This window comes from Rattus norvegicus, chromosome 17 (assembly GCF_036323735.1).
Source record: "Rattus norvegicus strain BN/NHsdMcwi chromosome 17, GRCr8, whole genome shotgun sequence".
In the NCBI taxonomy this organism is placed as follows: Eukaryota; Metazoa; Chordata; class Mammalia; order Rodentia; family Muridae; genus Rattus; species Rattus norvegicus.
Window position 1 is genome coordinate 12,649,359 of NC_086035.1, and position 23,401 is coordinate 12,672,759.

Here is a 23,401-nt window from a genome sequence, read left to right on the forward strand (position 1 = left end):
TTTCTAAGTGACTTATATGAGTGATTCCATATAAGCAGAGTCCTATTGACATTGACGTTCCTTTTCACAACTGTTGACGGGTCCATAGCTGAAGGAGAGAACTGGTCTTTCAACGGGGGTCCCATGTCTCGTACCATCCCTCGGGGGTTCCAGAATCCAGCTCCCAGCCCAGATTATCTACCAACTTCCAAGTCAGACTGCAGAGGAATAAGCCATGTGGAGACTTGTGACTGGGGATGGGGGGCACCTGGTTAGAACTGGTCCCACCTTTCTGGGCACACTTCAGGTCACCTGACTTAAGAGGTCCAGGGGTCACATGCAGTGGACATGTTACATAGTTCTCATGCTCTCAGGACTGGAGAGCCATTCCCTCAGGACTGGAACAGTTGGTGGTTGGGGTGATTTTGATTCACTGTCTTCCTGTCTCACCCCCCTCACTTTGCTGGGGCAGCGGAGGTAGTTCCTGTCCACTACAAGTCATGTCAACATCTTGAGAGTGTCCGTTAGGAATTCCCACCCACTACATTAGAAGCTCACTGACTATTTCTTTTGTTACCAAAATGAGTGCTCCCAGAGAGCCCCTCCAGCCCTCCCCCACTGGAAGAGGCAGCCCAGAAAGAAGCCTGCAAGGCACCTTGCTGTGAGGGATCTCGCTGGCATAGCCCCCTCTCCCAGGAGTGAAGTGCGTCCTCGTCCTCGAAGGGCCCCAGCCGCTGGCTGCTATTTGAAAAGCGACACTTCTGTAGAGCTAACAAGAGCACTTGACATTTTCAGAGGACTCAAGTTGTTCTTGTTCGTCGGGTAGCTGTGCCAGGAATTTAGATTATCGGTGGATCTCAACTGCTCGCCTGTGATGAGATGCCCCGCTAATGACTCCACCGAGCGATGTGTTTTACAACATTAGAGGGCCGCCACGCACCGAACTCAGAGACTTGGGCCTTTGTTGCCAGAACATGGCGTGGCACAGGCATAGGGAAGTACGACACCGTTTCCCTACGCACATCTGAAAACAGTCACACAGCCTGGACTGATAGAGGGACGCGTGACAGTGGTTTAAGCCTGGGCTTTTTGTCTGCATGCAGCCCTGTGTCTCTACCTCCTGCAGGCCTAGCCTGGGCTATTGTTCTGCAAGTAACTAAGTGTGTCAAAGCTTCCAGGGTCTGTCTGCTCAGCCTGGTCAGCCCCAGCTCCTAGCATGGTGCCCTGGTCCCCCAGCTGAGCATCTTAGCCTCGTTCATGTTGAGTGACAGTCACCCAATTACGTATCCAAGGAAGGACTCTAGGGGTTGGATCCACACTTGCCTCAGTCAGCTCAGAAGGTGCTGGAAGTGAGGAGATGAGTTTGGTCTCAGACTCCGGGAAGCTTGTAGCAAGCAGTGTTTCAAGTGCTGAAGCCCCCTCTGATTTTGAAGGACAATTTGTGAGAAGGGAATACAGTGTTGGGGATCCCAGTGCTGTCCCTGGGGCCAGGTCAGGTAAGGTCACAGGCTAAGATCTCTGTCAGCAAGAGTGCACACAGTGAAGGCCCCCCCTTGGAGTTGGTGCTCTCTCTATCCTCCACCTCAGGGTGTGTTTTGCTTCTATAAGCCAATAGTATCGAGCTCATCGTTTTCCTGGGACACAAGGCAAGCACGCTTGCATCCCGTGTGTTATATGGTCCGGGTGTATCACCAAAGAGTGTGTTGGGAACCTCATCTTTAAGAAGAGGGACTGATGAGAGGCCGGCGGTCCGGGACGGTGAGGTAAATTAATACTGCTCCGTGGAAGTAGGTCTGTGACTGTGAGAATGGGTTGGCCTCTTTTTCTTTCAGTCTTGTCTTTTGTTTGCTTTGATCCTCTGCCTCCCCCCACTCTACCCTCAGGACACACCACCCTCCCCCATAGAGAGTAGGGTAGCAACCGTAGCAGAAATGTGTTGCTGCTGCTGGCCTCTGCAGCCTCCAGGACAGTGAGTCACAGTGTTTCTCTGTTCGTTGCAAATTATTCTGTCAGTGGCACTCTGATACGGCAGCGCAGGGCTTGGCCCTGCCTGAGGTGACGGCAGCTGCTTCAGTTAGCTAGTCTCCAAGCTTGCCTCCCCTCTCCAGGTTGCTTCCCATGCATTTGGCCAGTGGCCTTTGAGTTGGCTCTTCCGGGGACTCCAGACCAACCAGCCCATATTGGTCTCTCTTCATCCCCTCCTGCCTTGCCTCTGCTGCATCCTTGTGGCTTGTGTGGCTCTGAGGGCTTAGGTCTTTGACTCTTTGGGAACTCGTATCCCTGTCCTTGTCTCTCAATGTCATCGGAATGTTGGCAACTCCCAACAGGTACCTGCAGGCCAGCTTCTCCGAGAGCACCCAGCAGATGCTTGGGACTTTTCATTGTACTTCATGCCCCCATTATGCTTGGCCGGTGGAGAACTTGACTATGGCCCTGCTCTTGGAAAGACCTGAGCTGAGGAAATGACCCATTTGTAGCGGTCTGTGAAGTGAACAGCCCAGTTGAATCATGGGACTCTGTTGGCTAGGGTCTGCCAAGAACTCGAGGTTCTGCCTAGAGAACCATTGGGTAGTTTCCTTCATCTATTCTTGGGGTTTGGGGTTGAGCAGCCTCCAAGTGAAGAACCTAGGTGTGTCTGGCAAATGCCTCTCTAACTGGACATGCCCTCTATACTCATGAGCATGCTGGGGAGGTCTGCACAGTGATCTTTTAACATGTATTATGATGGTTAAGTACTGGATCCCAAGGCCTGGTTGCTCTTGGGAAGGAAAGAATCTACTTGTACAATGTGACCTTACTCCTGGACTTAAAACTATTGGTTAAATAAAGATGCCAACAGCTAATAGATGGGCAGAAGAGACGTGGTGGAGTCTGGGGTACTCAGGCTTGGGATCTGAGGAGACCATGAGGAGAAAGAGGAGAAGTCATTATGAGGTAAGAATCATAAAATAATGGCTTATATGGGTTGGCTAATTGGCGTTAAAAGCAGCCTGGGCAGAACACAGCAAATCATATAGTGGGATTATTGGCAGGCCAAGACATAACACCATAGAGGACAGATATCTGCCCAGCGCCAGTGGTGCTTAAGGCTTATTATAAATTAAAGGTCGTGTGTGCCTTTTATCTGGGAACTAAATGATCAAAGGCAGGGCAGAAATCCTAATTGAGATTAAATATGTTTTACAACACAGCAGTACTGCTGCCCAACTTGGAGGGAGGCTACCCCCATCCCGCAGTGGTAACCCCTCCCCCCATCCTGGATAGGTCCAGAACTCCCAGCTGAGCAGAATTTGGCCTTCCCAGAGCTGGAATCATAATGTTTTCCAACAGCTGCCTCTGTTTGGGAATCCAGGCTTGAGTGGCACGAGGTTTGGGTGGGGGGGCATCATGGCCAGCTCCATCAAGAAGAGCTTGTGGAGTTTTGGTAGAAGCCTAGAACAGGTGCCCTGGGAAAGCCAGGGCATGACAGACAGGTGCCCGGAAGCCTTGAACCATGGAACTAACCAACTACCCTGGGGGGAACATTTGATTGCAGTTGGGGAAGCTGATGTCTCTCACGGTGGTGCCTGTTCACAGGTGAAGCCATGGTGTCTAAGGTGCAGCATCGCGAGTGGCCACCTGTTTTTACACTAACAGAAAAGGGAGGTCTCAAGCAGTTTCAAATTCCTTGGTGAATCAGGTAAGAAAGAACCCACGTCACTGGGGGAGTGGGCTTGATGTGGGTAAGGGGTAAGGGCAGAGCGGGACTGCCATCAGGCCACAACACTGTGGAGAACATAGACACTTCAGAAGGCACTCGACCTTTTCAATGCCGAGTTGTAGAATCCGAGAGAGGGAGTGACACTTCGCAGGGCAAAGAGTCAAGGCGCCATCCCTGAATTCCGCCAAAGTGGCTCCTGCCTGCATCCCATTCCACCCTGACCCTTGGGAGGGGCTGGCACCACTGTAACCTGTGAACTAAGTTGGCAGTTACCCAGTGATCACAGACTGCTGTTACTAGGGCAAGCTGAGAAATGGATTAAGAAGCCGGCAAGCATACCATTGTCTCAGGAAGAAACCAGAGTCACTAGTATCTGGTGAGCTGAGATTACCATTGGCTGGGGGTGAACTGGGAAAACTTACCCAGTGTCCTGGGAACCACTGCTGTCCAGAAGAGTGAAAAACACTGTTGCTTTGGGTGAGCTCACATACCTGCTACCTGGAGGACATGACACAGTTCTAATTTCGAGAGTCACTGCTGCCTGACAGAGGTGAAACACAGATATAAGGCATGGTGGTGACAACACGGGATCTTGGGGACAGAAGGATAGTAGTAAGTGTGTGGGTGTGAAAACTTACCTCAGGGAGGTGAGAACACTGGGGCATAGCAGGTGAGGACACACACCTCAGGGCAGGACATCACTAGGACCTTGTGGAGCTGTGAGAACATTGATCCCCTGGGAGGCTGAGATTTGGTATCTGAGTGTTGATAACATTAGTACCTGGGAGAGTGAGAGCATTGGTTACCTGGCTGAGCTGGGAAATCGTTACCTGGGGTGCTGAGAACCACTGACCCCCTGGAGCTGCTGTGAGCACTGCCACCTGTTACCTGGAGGAACCAATCCAACTGTGAATTGGAGGAGCTGAGAACCACTGGTCATCTGGTGGAGTGGAGAACCTTGTTACCTGGGGAGAGGTGGTGGGAGTAGCAGGTACCTGGGGAGAAGGACTGGGTGAGATCAATGTTACTGTTAGGCTGTGGGAGGATGTTGATGCCCACACCGACGTGGCACCGAGATCCGGGCGTAAGCCTGTGGGATTAAAAAACACACACAAGTGGGTTATTTGTGTTAAGCAAGAAAAGCCAATTCTGTAGCTTTATTTACCCAATATCTACCCCAAGTTGACCTGGTGGAAAAATCTGGGAAGCACAGGGGAACCCCGGCTTAAGGCTTCGGTAACAAAAGACCGAATACTGTCCCCAACTTACTGGGCAGAAATCCAGGAAGTCCAGCCTAAATCTCAAAGACAAAAGACGGGGAAGACAAAAGGCAGGAAGGAATTTTGACCATCACCCTGGGGTGTCAGGAAAGGGAATAACATTTGAAATGTAAATAAGAAATACCCAATTTAATAAAGATAGAAAAAAATTATTTATTCCCTTTATGACCCACTATCAGCCTTTCCTCTCTTCCCATACCCCTCACGCAAGTCCCCTTCCATTCTGCCTCCCTCCCACATGCACATCACATCACTGCAGGACTAGGGGCATCCTCTCCCACTGAGGCCAGAAAATGTGGTCCATTTAGGAACTTGGGTCTCAGGCAGGCAACGGCCTAAGGACTGCCTCCGCTGCAGTCGTTAGAAGACTCACATGAAGATCAAGCTGGCCATGTGCGTGGGGCCTAGGTCCAACCCATGCCTGCTCTTGGATGGTGATTCAGACTTTGGGGTACTCCCCAGTTCTTTTCCCAACACTTCCATAGGACTCCCTGAGTTCTATCTAATATTTGGGTGTGAGTCTCTGCGTGTCTTTCCATCGGCTGCTGAGTGAAGCATCACAGAGGAGACAGTTGTGCTGGGTTCCGTCTACAAGCATAACAGAGCATCATTAATAGAGTCAGGGATTGGTTCTTGCCCATGAGATGGATTGTAATTTAGACAGGTCATTGGTTAGTTCTATCCTGCCTGGCTATAGGAAGTGGCCACTTCAGCATCCAGATCCCTCACTGCTAGGAATCTTAGCTGGAGTCGCTCCAATAGACCCTCTGGGTCTCTCTCTATCCCAGGTCTTTGTCCTAGAGATTGCCTCCATCCCCCCAACCCCTGCCACAGATCTCCCTTCTTCCTCCCCCCTCCCCCTAACAGATAATGATGTTACACAAAGAGTTTGAGACCATGTTATCTGGAGTGGGGGTGCTAAGACTTCTGTTGCCTGGGGTAGTGGTGATCACTGTTGCAGGGGTGAACTGAGACCATTTGATAACCTAAGCAGGAGAAACACTGTTCCCATTATGAGCAGAGACAGCTTTTACCTGGGAAATCTCAGAACCACTATACCCATGGGGTCAGAGACTATTGTTATCAATAGGAGTGAAGATCATGTGGACTGGGTGAACTGTGACCCTGTTACACGGGCTAGCTGAGACTTCTGTTCCCTGTATGAGCTCAGAACCAGAGCTACCTCGGCAAACAGGGCCCTCTGGGTGAGTGGAGGACCACTGTTAAGTGGAGCCTAAGGAAGCACTGTTACGGGTGAGCCGAGAACTGCTGTTACCTGTTACCAGGGAACCACTGTCATGGGTAAGGAGAGAATTGCTGTTGCTTGGAATAGAGTACAAGCAATTTACCCCTGACTAGCTTATAAATAAATGAAACTCAGATTATAGCTTTTTTATTTGGCTTTGACAATTACCGGGAGGTAACACCTAGTCTACTTTCCTAACTGCTGGCCTGGCTACCTCCCCAACAGTGTACCCCAGATACTTGCTGTTTCTCTGGGCCATGTGCTCTTGGTCCATCTCCCCTCATGATGGCTTTTGTCTCTTCTTCCTCCTTCTCTGCCTCTCCCTCCTCCCCCACCTCTCTCCCTCTCCCTCCTCCCCCTCCTCTCCCTCTCCTCCCCTCTCTCTTGTCCTTCCTTCTCTTTCTCCCATCTCTCTCCTCCAACCTGGTCACTCCAACCCACTTTACCTATTATCCCTCTAGTAATTGGCTGTAGTCCATTTCATTTAACCAATAGTTTTAAACCAAGGAACAGGATTTGCACAACCTTCCGGTATAGAATTTAGCATTTCAATGCAGAGCAACACCAGAGGATCTGACAACAGCTGTTACTTTGTAGTGGAGGAAACCTTTCCAGCTGGGAGAGGCAATAACACTATTAGACCTTAGTGTTGCCTGAGTGAGTGGAGATCACTACCTGCTTGGAGGTGCTGTGACCACTGTTATCTGGGTGGGTTTAGAACTTCTGCTAAGTGGACGGTCTGAGAAGAATGTTACATAGGAGGACTGAGACCACTGTTGCCTTTGGGAGTTCAGATACCTGCGGTGTCTGAGGATATTATTACAGGAAATCAAGACCATTCTTAATTCTCTGATCTGAAAAAAGTTATTAGCTGGGGAATATTGAGAACATTGTTACCGGGGGGACCTTAGAAGACTGTAATTTGGGGGTCCTGAGAATATTAAAACCTGCAGGGATAAAAGCCACTGTTACCTGACTGATCTGAGAACACTGCGACTTTGTGGGATCAAGAACATTGTTACCATACTGAAGTGAGAACATTGTAGTCTGGAAGGATCAAGACCATTGATCTGAGAACACTGTAGCTTGTGGGGATAAAGACGATTGTTACCTGTGTGATCTGAGAACAATGTAACCTTGGGAGAGCCTGACCAGTGTTGCTTGGATGATCTTAGAACATTAGAACCTGTGAGAATCAACACCATTGTTACTTGCTTATCTGAGAACATTGTTACTTAGGAGAATCAAGATCATTGTTACCTGACTACTCTGAGAACTTCGTTTCTTTGGGGGATAAAGACTATGTTGTGTGTCTGGTCTGAGAACATTGTAACCTTGGGAGAATCAACAGCATTGTTTCTTGACTGATATGAAAACATTTTAACATGGGAGTAAAAGATTATTATTACCCAGCTGATGTGAAAATATGGTAAGTTGGAATATGGTAATATGGCTCATCTGAGAACACTGTAGTAGCTTGGAGGATAACGTCACTTGTTACCAGGGTTCTCAGAGAACGTTGGACTCTGGGAGAATCAAGACCACAGCCACCTGATGGATCTGAACATTGTAAAGTGTGAGGAGAAAGGCCATCGTTACCTGACTAATCTGATGACACTATAACTTGTGGAGATCAAGACGATTGTTACCTGGCTGTTTGGAGAACACTGTAACCTGGGAGAATCCTGACAGTTATTAACTGACAGATTTGAGAACACTATAAACTTGGAGGACAAAGAGTATTGTTACTTTACTAATCTAAGAACATTTAAATTTGGGAAATGAAACCGTTGTGTCCCGACAGATCTGAGAACATTGTAAATTGAGAGAAGTAAGTCTATTGTTATGTGACTGATCTGAGAACAATAAATAGTGGGGATAAAGATCACTGATACATAAATGATCTAAGAACATTGTAAATGGTTATGGGGGTGCTTCTAAGACCATTGCTACTTGATTTATTTGGAAATATTGTAACCATTGAGGAACAAGAGGATTGTTACCCAGTTTGAAAGCACTATAATGTGAAGAGTATGTATGAAGACCATGATTGTTACCTTACTGATCTGAGAGCATGGTGACTTCTGGGGATTAAGACCGTTATTATCTGTCTGACTTTAAAATGCTGTAACCCAGAGAGACAAAGAGCATTGTTATTTGGCTGATCTGAAAACACTGTAGCTTGGAGGATAAAGTTACTGGTTACCAGGATTATAGTTGTAATTTGGGGGAATTCTAACCATTGTTATCTGACTGATCTGAGAACAGTGTAACAATGGAGAACAACTTGTTCTTCTTTGAGAACATTGTAACCTGGGAGAATCAAGACCATTGTTACTTGACCTGATCTAATAACATTCTAAAGTATGGGGATAAAGGCCATTGTTCCCTGATCTGAGGATATTGTAACTGTTGGGGTAAAAAACATTGTTTACTGGCTGTTCTGAGCACCCAGTAACCATGTGGGAACAAGACTATTGTTAGCCGATTTGAAAGCACTGTAAGACGGAGAGGTTCAAGACCATTGTTATGTGCCTGACCTGAAACACTGTATCCTTAGGGCAACAAAGCCATTCTTACCTGAGATGAAAACATTGTAACATGGAGAGAGCTAAGAACATTATTAGCTGACTTGAAAGCATTGTAACCAGAAAGGAATCAAGACCATTGTTCCCTGACTGATCTGAAATCATTGTGACCTTGGGGGATAAGGACCATTGCTACTGTTCTGATCCCAGAATACTGTAACTTGTGAGATGAAGACCATTATTACTTGAATGATTTGAGAATGTTGTTATGTTAGCTGATGAAAACCATGTTGCCTGACTGATTTGAGGCTGATGTTCCTTATGGGGATAAACTAAGACTATGTAACTTGGATGATCTGCATCTATTGTGACCTTGGAGTATCATCAAGCCCAGTGTTACCTGACTGATCGGCAAACATTGTAAGCTGGGGGGGATAAAGGCCCTTGTCACCTGGCTGATCTGGAAATATAGTTAAGTGGGGGTATAGTCAATTGTTACCTGACTAATGTGAGAACATTGTAACCTGGGAAAATCAAGACCACTGTTACCTGACTGATCTACAAAAATTTCAATCTTAGGGGCACTAAAGACCATTTTTATATGTGTAATCTAAGAACATTATAACATGGAGATCAAGATAATTGTTATGTGGCCGTTCTGACCACATGAACTTGTGAGGATAAAGACCATTGCCACCCAATGTATCTGAGAGCATTGTAACCTCAGAATAAAGACTGTTCTTACCTGGCTGATCTGAGAATAGGGAACCTGAGAGAACCAAAACCATTGTTAGGTGACTTCTCTGAAAACACCATATCCTTGGGGGATAAAGACTATTGTTACCTGTGTGATCTGAGAACAATATAACCTTGGGAGACCTTGACCAGTGTTGCTTAGATGGTCTTAGAACATTATGACCTGTGAGAATAACACCATTGTTACTTGACTGATCTGCAAACATTATAATCTTTGGGGATAGATATCATTATTACCTGGATATTCTGAGAATATTGTCACCTGGGAGAATCAAGACAATTGTTACCTGATTGGTTTGAGGACATCGTAACTTGTAGGGACCTTTGTTACTTGGTTGACCCAAGAACATTGTAACCTGGGGAGAGCAAGACCATTTTTTCCTGACTGATCTAGAACATTAAAACCACGGGGGTTAGATACCATTGTTCCCTTACTGTTCTGAGAACATTTTAACCAAAGAGAATCAAAATAATTGTTATCTGACTGATCTGAGAAGATGGTGACTTGTAGGAATTAAAGACCATTGTTACTTGGGTGATCTGAAAACATTGTAACCTTAGGTTATCAAGACCACTGTTACCTGTTTGAACTGACACTCTTGTAACTTAGGGGACAAAGACTATTGCTACCTATCTGATCAGATCCGATCCGATCATTGTAACCTTGTGGGTTAACAATTGGCCAATCTGAGAACATTGTGACCTTGGGGTATCAAGACCACTGTTACATGATTTGAAAACTTTGTAATCTAGAGCAGATCAAGACCACTGTTTTCTGACTGATTTAAAAACATTGTAGGCTAGGAGGATAAGACCATTGTCATCTTACTGATCTGAGAACGCTGGAACTTGTGGGGGCAGAGACCATTGTTACTTAACTGAACTAAGAACATGGTAACCTTGGGACCATTGTTACCTGGCTGATCTGAGGCTATATAACTTGTGGGGATAAAGACCCATTGTTACCGGCTTGATCTGAGAATATTGTTACCTGGTGCATTGAGAACCTTTTAACCTGGAGGGATCTCACAATCTTATAACCTAGGATATGAAGACCATTTTTATGTGAATGATCAAAACCATTATTACCTGTGATTAAAGATCCTTGTTACTTGGGAAGTTTAGATATTTGTTTCCTGGGGTTCCTGGGGGAATCAAGACCATTGTTACCTGGGGGCAACAATGATCTTAAGATCTTGTTAAAGGTAAGTCTTAAAGGTCAGAGTGCACTGGAACCTGAGGGATCAAGACCCTGGGCATCTGAGAGATTGTAACCTAGGGGATCAAGGACCCTGTTACCTGGGAGATCAACATCACTCTTACCTGGGGAATTTTAAAGCACTCTTACTTGTGTGTGGGGGGTGGAGATGAAGACCACTCCTAACTGGCTGATCTGAGAACATTGTTACCTGGGACATCTGCACATTGTTACATGGGTGATATCAGAACAGTGTAACCCAGGGGATCAAGCTCATTGTTTTCTGGTGGCATTTGAGAGCATTGTTACCTGACAGGTCTGACGGGATTGTAACCTGATGGATCCAAATCTTGGTTGAATGGGACATATGAGAACATTGTTACCTCAGGGATCCAGACTGCTGTAACCTGGAAAATCAAAACAGTTGTTACTTGGGGAGCAAAGTAATTGCTTCCTGAAGTATCATTGTTACTCGGGGCTCAAGACCATTTTTTTTTTTTTTGTGGCATCTAAGAGCATTGATACCCCAATGAGCTGAGAACATTGTAACATAGAAATCCAGAACATTGTTACCTGGGGATGAGAATCATTCTTGTCAGGGGTATCTAAGAGTGTCGTTGCCTGGAAGATCTAAGAGGATTGTCACCTGAGGCATTGAGGTCATTGTTACCCGGAACATCTGAGAGCAATGGAATCTAGGAGATAAGGCCATCTGTTTTCCTTGGGGAATATGAGAACATCAACACTTGGGGAAGCTGAGAACATTATAACCTGAGGTATTAAGACCTGGGGGATTAAGATCATTGTTACCAGTGGTATCTGATAGCATTGTTATCTGTGGGAACATGACTATTATTACCTGGCTGACCAGAGAACATTAATACCTAGGAGATCTGAAAACATGGTAACCTGGGGAAATACAGGCCATTGCTAGCAGGAGGTGCAGAATCATTGTTACTTTGAGCATCTGAGAACTTTATGTGGGGCTTTTGAGACCACTGCTACCTGGGAAATTTGATAGAATTGTTACCTGGGGAACCTGAAACCATTCTTATCTGGGGGATGTGAAGCCAATATTATCTGAGGGAATCTGTTGACACAGTAATCTGGGGAATCAAGACCGGGGAAATCAGAGATTTTTTTTTTCTTTTCTTTTTTTCGGAGCTGGGGACCGAACCCAGGGCCTTGCGCTTGCTAGGCAAGCGCTCTACCACTGAGCCAAATCCCCAACCCTGGAAATCAGAGATTTATAACCTGGGGAATCTGAAAACTTTTGTGACCTAGACCGTCTGAGAGCATTTATACCTGGAGGGTCTGAAAATGTCATGATTTGAGAACATTGTAACCCTGAGAATCAAGACCACTCTTAGCTGTGACATCAAGACTGTTGAGAGCATTGTAGACCATTGTTAACGTGAATGATCTAAGAACAGTGTAACCTGCTGTAACAAGACCATTGCTACTTTGGCATCTGAGAGAATTTTTTCTTGGTGTATTAATGCCACTTCTACCCATGGGATCTGAGAACATTGTAACTCGGCAAATCAATACTATTTTTTCCTGGGGATCAAGATCACTCCTATCTGGGGCATGTGACAGCATTGTCACCTGGAGGATCTGAGAACATAGTCTGAGAATATTGTCCTCCAGACTACCATGTTATCTGGGATATCTGAAAGGGTTGTGCTCTGGGAGAGGAGACCATCGTTATCTGGCTAACCTTGGAGCATTGCTACCGGGGGATTAAGCCCATTATTACCTGGTTAATCTGTGAACACTGTATTGCTAACTGGGCCATCTGAGAGGGAGTGTCTAAGAGCACTGTTACCTGGGAGATCAAGACATTGCTTTGGGCATTCAAGAATATTATTCCTGAAGAATCCAAGTAATCCAGGGCATCAAGACCATTCTTCCTTGGCAGATATGAGATCATGGGTACCTGGGGAGTCTGAGACTGTCGGAGAATACCTGGGTGAGATGAAACTCTTGCTACCTATGGGGTCAGGATATAGGTCCCTGGGAGATTTGAAAGCATTGCTCCCTGGGACATCTGAGACAATTGCTACCTGTGAATTTAAGAGCATTTAACATGAGTGATCTGAGAGTATTGTTACCAGGGATGTAGAGACCGTTCTGTTTCCTGGGAGTCTGACACTGTTGAAACATAGGATTCAATAGCATTGTAACCTGGGGGAAACAAGACCATTTTAACCTGGAAGACCAGAGGGCATTGTAACCTGGGGTATATGGGATTGGTAGCTGGTGATTAAGACTCTTGCTGCCTGGATAATCTGATAAGATTGTAAACTAGGGGATCAAGACCCCTGGGGATCTGAATGTACCGTAGGATGTAAGGCCATATCCTTGAGATTTGAGTATTGTAGTCTGAGGGTCTTAGAACATTATTATCTGTGCTGTGAAGATAATTGTTACCTGGAAAGTGTGCCTGAGAACATTGTAACTTGGGAATTAAGAGCTTTATAACCTGGAGGATGTAAAACCATTGCTACTTGGGTGATCTGAGACCATTTCCTAGGACCTGGGACCATTGTTACTTGGGGGAACTGAAACCATTGTAACCTGGAGGATCAATATTGTTACTTGGCCTATCTAGAGGTTGTTACCTGGGAATCTGAGAACATTGTAAACTGGGGATCTAAAGACATTGTTGTATCAGCGATGAAGACAAGTATTACCTAGAGGATCTTAGAAGAGTAGGAGAGGAGTAGAGGCTGGCCTATGAGCATGTGGAGAGAAGGGGGGGAAGGGGAATGGGGAGAGAAGGGACAAAGGGGGAAGAGCAAGAGAGTAAGAGAGTGAGGGGCTGTCAAGCAGCCCCTTTTATAGTGTCAGGCATACCTGGCTATTGCCAGGTAACTGGTGGTGGAGCTTAGAATGCTAGCAATGTTAGTGTTCCTTCTAAACATCATGCATCCTTTCACGTGTTTACTGTAGCAAAACATCCTCTCACCTGTGTCTGCTTCAGCCAAACATTCCTTCATGTGTCTGCTTTAGTTAAGCGTTCTTTCACCTGTCTGCCATAGTAAGACATCATTATAACCTAGCCAAGTCTCCAAAGAAACCAGAAATTTCCACTTTAGAGTCAGAGACAGCTCCTACTCCCACTGGTAGGAGTCCCACAAGAAGACCAAACTGCCCTGCACTGTCTCTCACCAGCAAGAATACACGGGGACACACGAATCCTTGCTGCAGCTAAACGTTTATTGAATCTTAAGGAGAGGCCTTCCGCGCCGGCATGGCGCGGCTTATATACACCCTAGCGTGGCGCATCCACACCTGATTGGTCGCTTACCCATGATCTCATTAGGCACGCCCTGGAGTGGGCAAAGACCTGGCACGAAGGCACTCTTGCACATGCGCACACAGTTAACTTCCTGAAAGGAAGTCGGCTGGTGCGGCGGAGGCCAGCGCCATCTTGTAATGGCAAAGCTATCTCGGCCTTCCATGTGGGGTGCAGTGTAAGCCAGTGCCATCTTGTGGTGGCGAATGTTATTGTAGCCCTCTACATCTCCCCCTTATTATTTTATTAATTAATAACAATAAATTATTGTCTAGGCTGGTCTAGGTCCCTGCAGTTATGTCCATCTGCTATGGCTCCTGTTTTAGGTCGTTCCTCTATGTCACAGCCTTATCCGTCGAAGGGTAACCCTATCGCCACCGGGCCCCGTGTCTTAGATTGGTCTGTGCATGAGGAAAGTTGCCCGTCTCTGGATACCGCAGTGCTGTGTGACAGTAACTGTTAATGACCTAGGGTGAACTCTAAAAAGAGGCCAGCCAGAAAAAGAGTTAGTGGGGGAATCATGATCACTCTATCGCGTGCAATGAGGAAACCTCAGCGATGTAGAAGGGCTGATCAAAGAATCATTGAGTCTCTCTCATCCCAGTGCAATGGATCCACAGATCCATGCATGGGGTGCAAGAGCAGAGAACTCAGATACCGACTAATTTTTGAAGATAGATAACCAAATTTTAGGGGAGGCCCCTTGTTCAATGGCCACAAGTGCTTGAGTGATAACGGCCTTGTCACGTTTCTGTTGAGATCTGAGTTTGCAAACCAACCATAGCATGAACACTAATCCACAGCATAGGGCTGCACCAAACAGAGCCACTCCCGATAAGTAGTGGGCACCTCATCTGGTTCTCCTCAGCTGTTACCACCAAGGGCCGTAGTCAAGCCGCTCCTATAATAAAATTTAGAATTCCCAATTGTTAGCAACTACTCCAGAAACTTCACCCACTGTGCTTGTCCAACAATAGATTGGGGGAGGGTAACTCCAGACACTGCAGACACAATGTCTGCAGCAGTAAATGGCTGCTACAATAGCAGCGAAAATAACAAGGTCTTTCCCAGGACAGTTCAGGATCAGCCATTCTTTTCTGGAACAACCAGCAGGCAATAGAATCATGTCTGAGATCTGCACAACCAGGACAGAGTTCCTCAGTCCACAGCAGCTTCACGCAGGTGGCATTCCTGTGAAGCTACAGTCTGCAAAATGACAACACCAGTTAAGGCAGCAAGAGTCACCAGGGAAATGAGGGGGGCAGCAACGGCTGGAGTCCAGTATTCTCAAGCAGCAGTGCACAGAGGGTCAGAGAGCAGGCCACAGTGGGACGGGACACACGCAGCGGTAACACTGATTGCAGCAACGCCAAAATCTCTGTGATGACAAATGATGAGGGGGAATCTTTCATCTTCCTCTCAGGGCAGAGGAATGAATCCAGGGACCCGAACCAGGAGAGCTGAATCTTTATGCAACCAGGATCAGGAAGTCTCACCAGCCACTCAGCAGCTGGCACACTCTTGTAGCATCCTGTAGAAAAAACACAAACATTCCCTCTTCCCCATAAAAATACCTGAACAGGATCATGCCAATATGTGGATCTTTCTATTTCACCTAGGCAGAAGTATGCCTAGTTGTAGGGTGTCATAAACACTCAAGGGTTTCTTGGCACCCAAATTTTAAAACTGAAATAAAAGGAGCATTATTTAGCATACAGGGATAACTCCCCCTCTTTATTTATTAAGATATAGTAAAGATATTATTTATTAAGGTAAGTCCTCAAGGATTAAATTGAGGACACTGAGCACTTGTATTTATAAATTGACTTGTATACCAAATTATTGTCTCTAGCATTATTGTTTTGGTGATATAAAGAATGAGATTTTTTGACCAATTGTTTCTATGTAAGGCCTATAATCTGTCTGGTATCATTGTCCTCCCTTGTTAAGGAGCCCAGGCAATCCAGTTTGAGTTTTTAATGTCCTATAAAGTAACAGTATTTAGTGTTCTTAATCACTAAGCCATTTCTCTAGCACCTCATAAACTTTATTTACCTAAACATAAGCATTAATTAGAAATGCCAAATCCTGTAAATATTGTCTAGATTTAGTCATACTAGAAATCCCTGAGCTGGCGGGGTGAGGCTGGAAATTGAAAGTAGGCAAAAGGAGTCTTCCTCTTTTCATATCAACTCCATTAAAAAACTCCATTTTAAAGAGCTGAGTCTATGGTTTTGTTAGTTGTCTGAGCCAGAGCACTGAAAGGACAGTGAGTTGTCAGACAATTCACACTGAAATCACTCATTGGTTTTAAGTAGAAAACCTGTCTCTAATAAAGCATTAAGTAATTGAAATCAATTGTAAACCACAAGCCACACATTGGCTATCAGTATGTGAATTGAAAGCTTGACTTTTTAACATTTTAAAAACAGTGGCTACAGCACGTAATTTAATAATCTGTGTTGAAGCAGTAGAAACTCAAGAGAATAAACAAGAGATCCAATCATACATGTAGCCTTTTCATTAGATGAACCACCTATAAATACAGTAAGCGCATTTCCTATGGGTTGTATGCACAAATATACAGGAAGTACAAAAACATGTAAAGAGTAAAATTATCAATTTTGCCTGAAAAATTTTTATATGTAATAGGCCAAATATCAGTATTTTGTAATAACCAATTTGATTGTTGTTTGGAATAAGATATGTTTTACCAGGTTTCTTTTTAAAATACTTCCATGACTCTAGCCTACAATTCTGTATTAACACAACTGAAGCTTTATCTCCAATGAGGATAACAAAGGCTTAAGTCCTCTGGTAAGGTGAGGTACTTAGCCAATTAACATATCCTTAGAAGCTTAAAATTAGTTTCAAATATTCTTTTCTGGAGTAGTGCAACAGCTACTCCCCAAACATTAAAGCTCATGTTGAGAGCAAAGGTTTGTAGTAAAAATTTCCATATACACTGAAAGATTTAAAGTTCTAACTTTTTACATTGAAGAAGCAACAAAATTACATAATATAAGGCTGTTAGCCATTCCTAATGATATCACTTTATGGGCTCTCTAAAATTATAAGCAAGCTCACAAAATGAAAACTCAAAATCAATCCTCTAAATCTATCTTGAAATGGCAGTTGGAGTAAACAAGCTGGCTGTAATGTTCTCACAAGTTCCAAAACCTCATCAATCTTTCATAAATCTTGTAACAATCTCTACCTGTTTGATTTTTTCTTAATTAAAAATAAGTTTGAGTTAATCAGTGTAACACTGGCAATCCTTAATCACAATCTTTCAGCTCTCCTTGTAACACCAGAGCACAGCCACAATTTTGGAAAGTCACCTGAGTTCTGAGTATTGAATAGGCAGCTGTTCTTGGGGCAGTGGAATTAGCATCAAAATATAGATAACTTCAGGGCAAACCACAACTTTGGAAAGCAGAACTCAACTTCTAACAAACTAGCTTCTAAAATCTCTAAGACACCGAGTCTATCCTTTATGCTACTAAGTTTGACTGCCAATTCCTACATATGAATGCACGATGGTGTAGTCTCCAGTACCTCAACAAGGAGACATTGTCCTAAATTCTTTTAGAAGCCTGGTTTCTAGAATAAGAGTTCCATAAAAATATTATCTCACTTTAGACCTGTTTCCCTGGGTTGGCTCATGCCACATGTTGTCTAGAATGACTCCATCCAAATTACCAGCTTTATGTCAACTTTCTGTTACCAAAATTATACCTTTTTAACCATATCCAATAACTTGAAAGCCAACAATCCATGACCAAGGCAAGTAGAGCATATTTATACATTTAAAACCAACCAGAAACAAAATTGAAGTGGCTACACATATCTTTAATATTTAGACCAAGCACCATTTTTACCTTTTTAGCTATGATTTTAAGAGAAGCACCTTGTCACCTGTTGAGTCAAATAATAGGTCAGGGATTTTTCTAAGAGAAACATCTATCAGCTCTTGTACCAAAGAAGCTGAGGAGCTGCTGGCGCCTTTAAGATCAGCTCGTGCAGACGCTTAGCCCCTGGGAAGCTTCTCCAGCTGACTTATGCTCCTAGCTACAGGTGTAGGGTTCTAAAGGCTGATTGAAAGTGCTTTTTATTCATTTGTTCCTTTTTTGAAATGAGTTAAAACCAAATCAAGATATGAACGGTTGACAGATAAAGTTTTTACCATTTTTTCTTTTGAACATGAAACATAAAACATTTAAGTAACAAGAAACAAAAACCACAGACATAAACTGACATATAGGGACAGCTTGGTGCACCAAGGACAGACAATAGACAAAGAGGGAAAAAGCCAGATGGTGTCAGCAGAGAGGTAGGATTTTCCCTTTCCCACCACTTCCACGGTGACTATCCACTTGAGTGAAGTTGATATGGACGATGGATTGTCTCAATTCCTGGACTAGTCCATCAACGTGTTGAAACCAAATTCCTGTAAGATACTGAGATATATTACGGGATATCTGAGCAGCATGACTGACATTCACAAATGGTATGGAAGTGAAACACAGTCCTGATTATTTTTACTCACAACCCAATTCCATTAACTCCATCAAGCTGTGTATGGGCATTGAGATGTCCTTTTGTTTGATTCTCCTGAATAAATTTTCAGGCAGTCTACCTCTATCAAGTCTGATCAGTATGACTCTGTGAGGCTTCCAGAGCCTAATCACACCTTTTACAAGCACAAAGACAAAATTTTTCTCCCAAAATACTGTGTTCCTTTTATCTCCTCCCTTTTTCTCTCCCGGGGCGTTTTTCCCCCAATCTCTCGCCTCCGCATTGGAGGGGACTGTCTGCTTATTATCTTTTTTCCTTGAGCTCTTTAATTTTTTACCCAACCCTGTTTCTGACATGCTGCCTTGCCCCTCCCCCAGCGCTCTCTGCTTTGCTATTACAACTGGGCGGCTCCCATGCGACCTCTGACGCTGTCTGGCGGTAGCTAGAAACTCAAAGGCCAATAGAGAAAGCCCGAGGGCTGCCAAAACGATAATAAAAACTTCTGCCGCATCTAGCAGGGGAGTGAAGTGGAACAGGTCAAGGCTAAGCATTGTCTCTCAGGATCTTACCCGTGTCCTGCAGCTTTGGATTCTCTCCGCGTATGGAGGGACTCTCGGTACCTGGCGATGGTGTAGTGTCCCGGGTTCTCGGCACCAAATGTCCCGTGCTGTCTCTCGTCAGCAAGAATGCACAGGGACACACGAATCCTTGCTGCAGTTAAACGTTTATTGAATCTTAAGGAGAGGCCACGCACGCCGGCATGGCTCGGCTTATATACACCCTAGCACGGCGCATCCACACCTGATTGGTCGCTTACCCATGATCTCATTAGGCACGCCCCGGAGTGGGCAAAGACCTGGCACGAAGGCACTCTTGCACATGCGCACACAGTTAACTTCCTGAAAGGAAGTCGGCTGGCGCGGCGGAGGCCAGCGCCATCTTGTAATGGCAAAACTATCTCAGCCTTCCACGTGGGGCGCAGTTGAAGCCAGCGCCATCTTGTGGTGGCGAATGTTATTGTGGCCTTCTACACCAAGCTATACAACCATAACATATATGTAGACTCTCTGCTCGTCAGTTCCGTTTCTTTGAGCCCTTATGAGCCTGGCTTAGATGATTCTGTGAGCCGTTTTCTTGTGGTGTCCTTGACCTCTCTGACTCTTGCAAACTTTCCTCCTCTTCCCCCTCCCCTTCCCCTTCTGGATTCCCTGAGCTCCACCTAATGTCTGGCTGTGGATCCCTGCATCTGCTCCCATCAGTTGCTGGGTGAAACCTCTCTGAGGACGATTATGCTAGGCTCCAGTCCACAAGTATAGCAGTGTATCATTAGGAATTGTTGACTTTTTTAACTTTTATTTTTCTATTGTTTACTTGTTTGTTTTGCTGTTTATATTTGGCTCTATCTCTGGTTCCAAGCAGGACAACTTGTAGGTTGAGGGTTTTATGGATGGGTTGGTGACCTGGTCCCTCTGCTATAAACCATGCCTGGCTGGGGAAAATGGTCGGTCCAGGCTCCATGTCCCACATTACCAGGAGTTTACACTAAAGTCACCCCTGTAGATGCACAGGTTTTTTACCTCTCCCTGTAGATGGGCTCTCCCCCAATTCCCAATTCCAGTTGTCTCTCCAAGTGCTCTCCCCGCCATGCCCCAACCTGTTTGCATCCCCAACCACTGCCAGTCCACTCTGAAATCTGTTTTATTTCTCCTTCCCGGGGAGATCCATCCGTCCCACCTTGAGCCCTCCTTTGTTACTTGGCCTCTCTGGGTCTGTTTGTTGCAGCACAAATTATCCTTTACTTTACAGCGCGTACACACACACACACACACACACACACACACACACACACACACTCCAATCTGGCTGTGTCAGCAGTGTTCTGTTCAGGAAGTTGTCTCCTGTGCCAATGAGCTCAAGGCTGTTCACCATTTTCTCTTCTGTCGGGTTCAGTGTATGTGGTTTTATGTTGAGGTCTTGATCCACTTGGATTTCAGCTTTGTGCAGGGGTAATAGATAGAGATCTCTTTGCAGTCTACTACATATCGACATTTGCTAGGCCAGCACCGTTTGTTGAAGGTGCTTTCTTTTCTCCAGTGTGTGTGTACGGCACCTTTATGAAAACAAAGCAACAGAAGCAGGCATCCATGGGTGTGTGGATTTACATCTAGGACTTCAGTTCAATTCCATTGATCCGCTTGTCTGTTTTTATGCCAGCGCCATGTGGTTTTTATTACTATAGCTCTGTGGTACAGCTTGAGGCCATCAATGAGCTCACCATCTTTCCAAAGTCACACGTGAGGTCTGCCCAGCAGTTACAACCTGGTATGATACATAGCGCTTATGGGTGGAAAGCTGGGACGGCCACCTGCAGCCTCGGCAGAAGAAAGTGATAGAAGATGATGGGTCTGAAATGGACCAGGAATACTGGGTCTGAGCCATGGCCAGGGTCAGTCACTTGTGGAGGTTGGTGGTCCTTCCGTCTCTGGTGTCCAGGAAACAGATCTCTGGGAAAGTACATATCAGCTACCACCTATGCTCATCTGGTCCACAGTAATAGCATTCCTTCAGGGAGACACTGGCCCCTGTGATAGACTCTCCTACGACAGGAGCTTGGCCACATTAAAATGTGATCTATCCCATTAAGTTGTCTTACAAAGCCTATAAATAACACTGGAAATGAGGCACCAAGGCAACCTTTCGCTGTTACGATGTGAAAACGAATCTTGGTGATTTACAGCCAAGCTATTGAGGTAGCCACTGTGTCCTGGACCTCATCCTTTCCCCCAGTGTGGCTCAGGAAATGGAGCCTCACAATATCCCCATAGTGGAGAGACCCCTCCACCCCTGCCTGGTGACCTCCCTTTCTTGGAGCTCAGTCTCCCTAAGGACAGATCATCCCATCCCCTTTATGGTTTGGTTACCCTGCTAAAAAGCTCATCTCCTCTGCCTTGATGCTCTAATGGCCCCAGGATCTTCCATGGATAGTGAACTGTGTGGTGATTATGTTCTGTATTATGTGATGGCACAGGCTGTTGGGAATACTCAACAGGTAAAGGGGCTTGCTGCCAAGCCTGACTACCTAAGTTCAAATCCCAGGACCTGCATGGAAAATAGAAGAGAACTGAGTCATAAATGGTCCTCTGACGTCCACACGGGTACCATGGCATGTGTTTGTATTTTGTATACACACACACACACACACACACACACACACACACACACCTACCACACTATAATGTAATGTTTTTTTTTTTTCTTTTTTTCGGAGCTGGGGACCAAACCCAGGGCCTTGTGCTTGCTAGGCAAGTGCTCTACCACTGAGCTAAATCCCCAACCCCATAATGTAATGTTTTAAAACTTACTTAGTACTTGCATAGAATTCATGTACTCTCACGGGCTTAAAATCATCTCTTAATTGCTTACCATGCCCGCTATAAATTCTATGCAAATAGTTGTCACTACCTATATTGTCTAGGGACAGTCCTGGAAAATTCTGTGCCTGCTCAGTATAGATGTCGCTGTTATAGACCTAATTGCATCATTGACCTCCAGCTAGCTGAACCTGGCAATCCATAATTGTGAATGCTGATTTCCTGTAGGGCTCGCCCTTCCAGGGGTTCTGGCTTAACAGTAGCTGAGATTCTTTCTGTGCTTGCAAGCAAAAGAAACTTCTAGTGGTTTCCCACGTGCAGGTTAATCACTTTCAAATAGGGTAAAAGATACTTTCTTGGCCGAAGGTGAGACTCCTGGCTCAGAAACAGAGGACAGAGGGTTCCTTGGGTCACATGTCCCATGGGATTTGCACAGAGGGTCACATGACACCGGCACACACAACAAGCTGCATTCCAGGGAGGAAGCCTGCACCTGTGCACGCATGCCTGCCTTCCACTCAGAAGCAGGCGCTCTTTTTGACAATACAGCATAGGCAGGCCCTTAGCTCCAGTGGGATGGGATCTTCTCTTTTCCAAGCATCATCACAACCACAGTTTGGAACAGAGGCTAAGCCTCCCTCATCCTTGATGTCTGCCAAGCTGCCAAACACCCCTAGACTTCTGTCTGCTCAGGGACCTCAGATGTGAGTGATCCTTATTACAATGATCTTTCTGAGTCAACGCCATCCCCAAATTTTGCAAGCAGCACCATTTCCACTTTGATGACAAATAAGCAAAGAGGGTCCTGTGAGGTAACTGGAGTCCCAGGGCTTGGCTCTTTGCTGGGACAAACTGGTCAGCCATAAAGAGTTCAGTTGGCCGCCTAATTCCTCTGCAACAGTCACTCTGGGGTCGTACCCTTTTCACATAGGGTCCAACTATGACCCTTCAGACACCATTGATGACAAGAGTCTGGCCATCTCTGCCCAGATGTGTCTCTGAATGAGGCTCCCTGCTGGGCTGTGGGGACTCTTTCTCTGCTGTGCCTGATAAGGTGCTCATACTTAATCTTCGCTCTCCATCTCTGGCCGGATCCTGGCGGGAAGACTTCCTTCTCTGATCGACTTGTCTCCTCTCAGCTCCTCCCAAGTGTTCCTTGGGATCTTCTGCATTTCAAACTGCCTTGGCATCTGTTTCTGCAAAGACTAACCTGACGATGTGACTGAACCAAGAAGACACTGAGAAATGAGGACTGAAAGCTCCCTCCAATATCCGTAGTCAGAGAGCTCTGGATCTTCTGGAACGAATGCTTTGGGGGCCAGCACCCTTCTTTATCACATAGCAGGGGACAGGGCATCCAGCATCACCTCCCCACTTTCCAGGAACCTCTTTGCAACCAGAAGCCATGTACAGATTGTCTTCAAGTTGTATTCCTGGTTGAACTGCTCAGAATTTCTTGTCACTGAGGGTTCAGCTCAAGCTCACTGCCCTGCCCGGGTCCCCATGTCCTTATTCGCCCTGTAG

At 45.6% G+C, this 23,401-nt stretch overlaps 2 long non-coding RNA genes across 3 annotated transcripts in view; one reads left to right on the forward strand and one right to left on the reverse strand.

The window, feature by feature from the left end:
* LOC120097808 (uncharacterized) lies at positions 1–10,598 on the reverse strand. The gene is made up of 4 exons (XR_005495574.2): positions 7,317–10,598; positions 5,333–5,547; positions 4,318–4,769; positions 1–4,220 (listed from the first exon to the last, which is right to left on the reverse strand). It is a non-coding gene; the product is annotated as an uncharacterized LOC120097808 (long non-coding RNA).
* LOC108348512 (uncharacterized) overlaps positions 10,598–23,401 on the forward strand; it is a 25,667-nt gene continuing 12,863 nt past the window's right edge. For both annotated transcript variants that reach the window (XR_005495571.2, XR_010059388.1), the window contains exon 1: positions 10,598–11,463. This is a non-coding gene — a long non-coding RNA (uncharacterized LOC108348512). The remainder of the gene's footprint in view (positions 11,464–23,401) is intronic.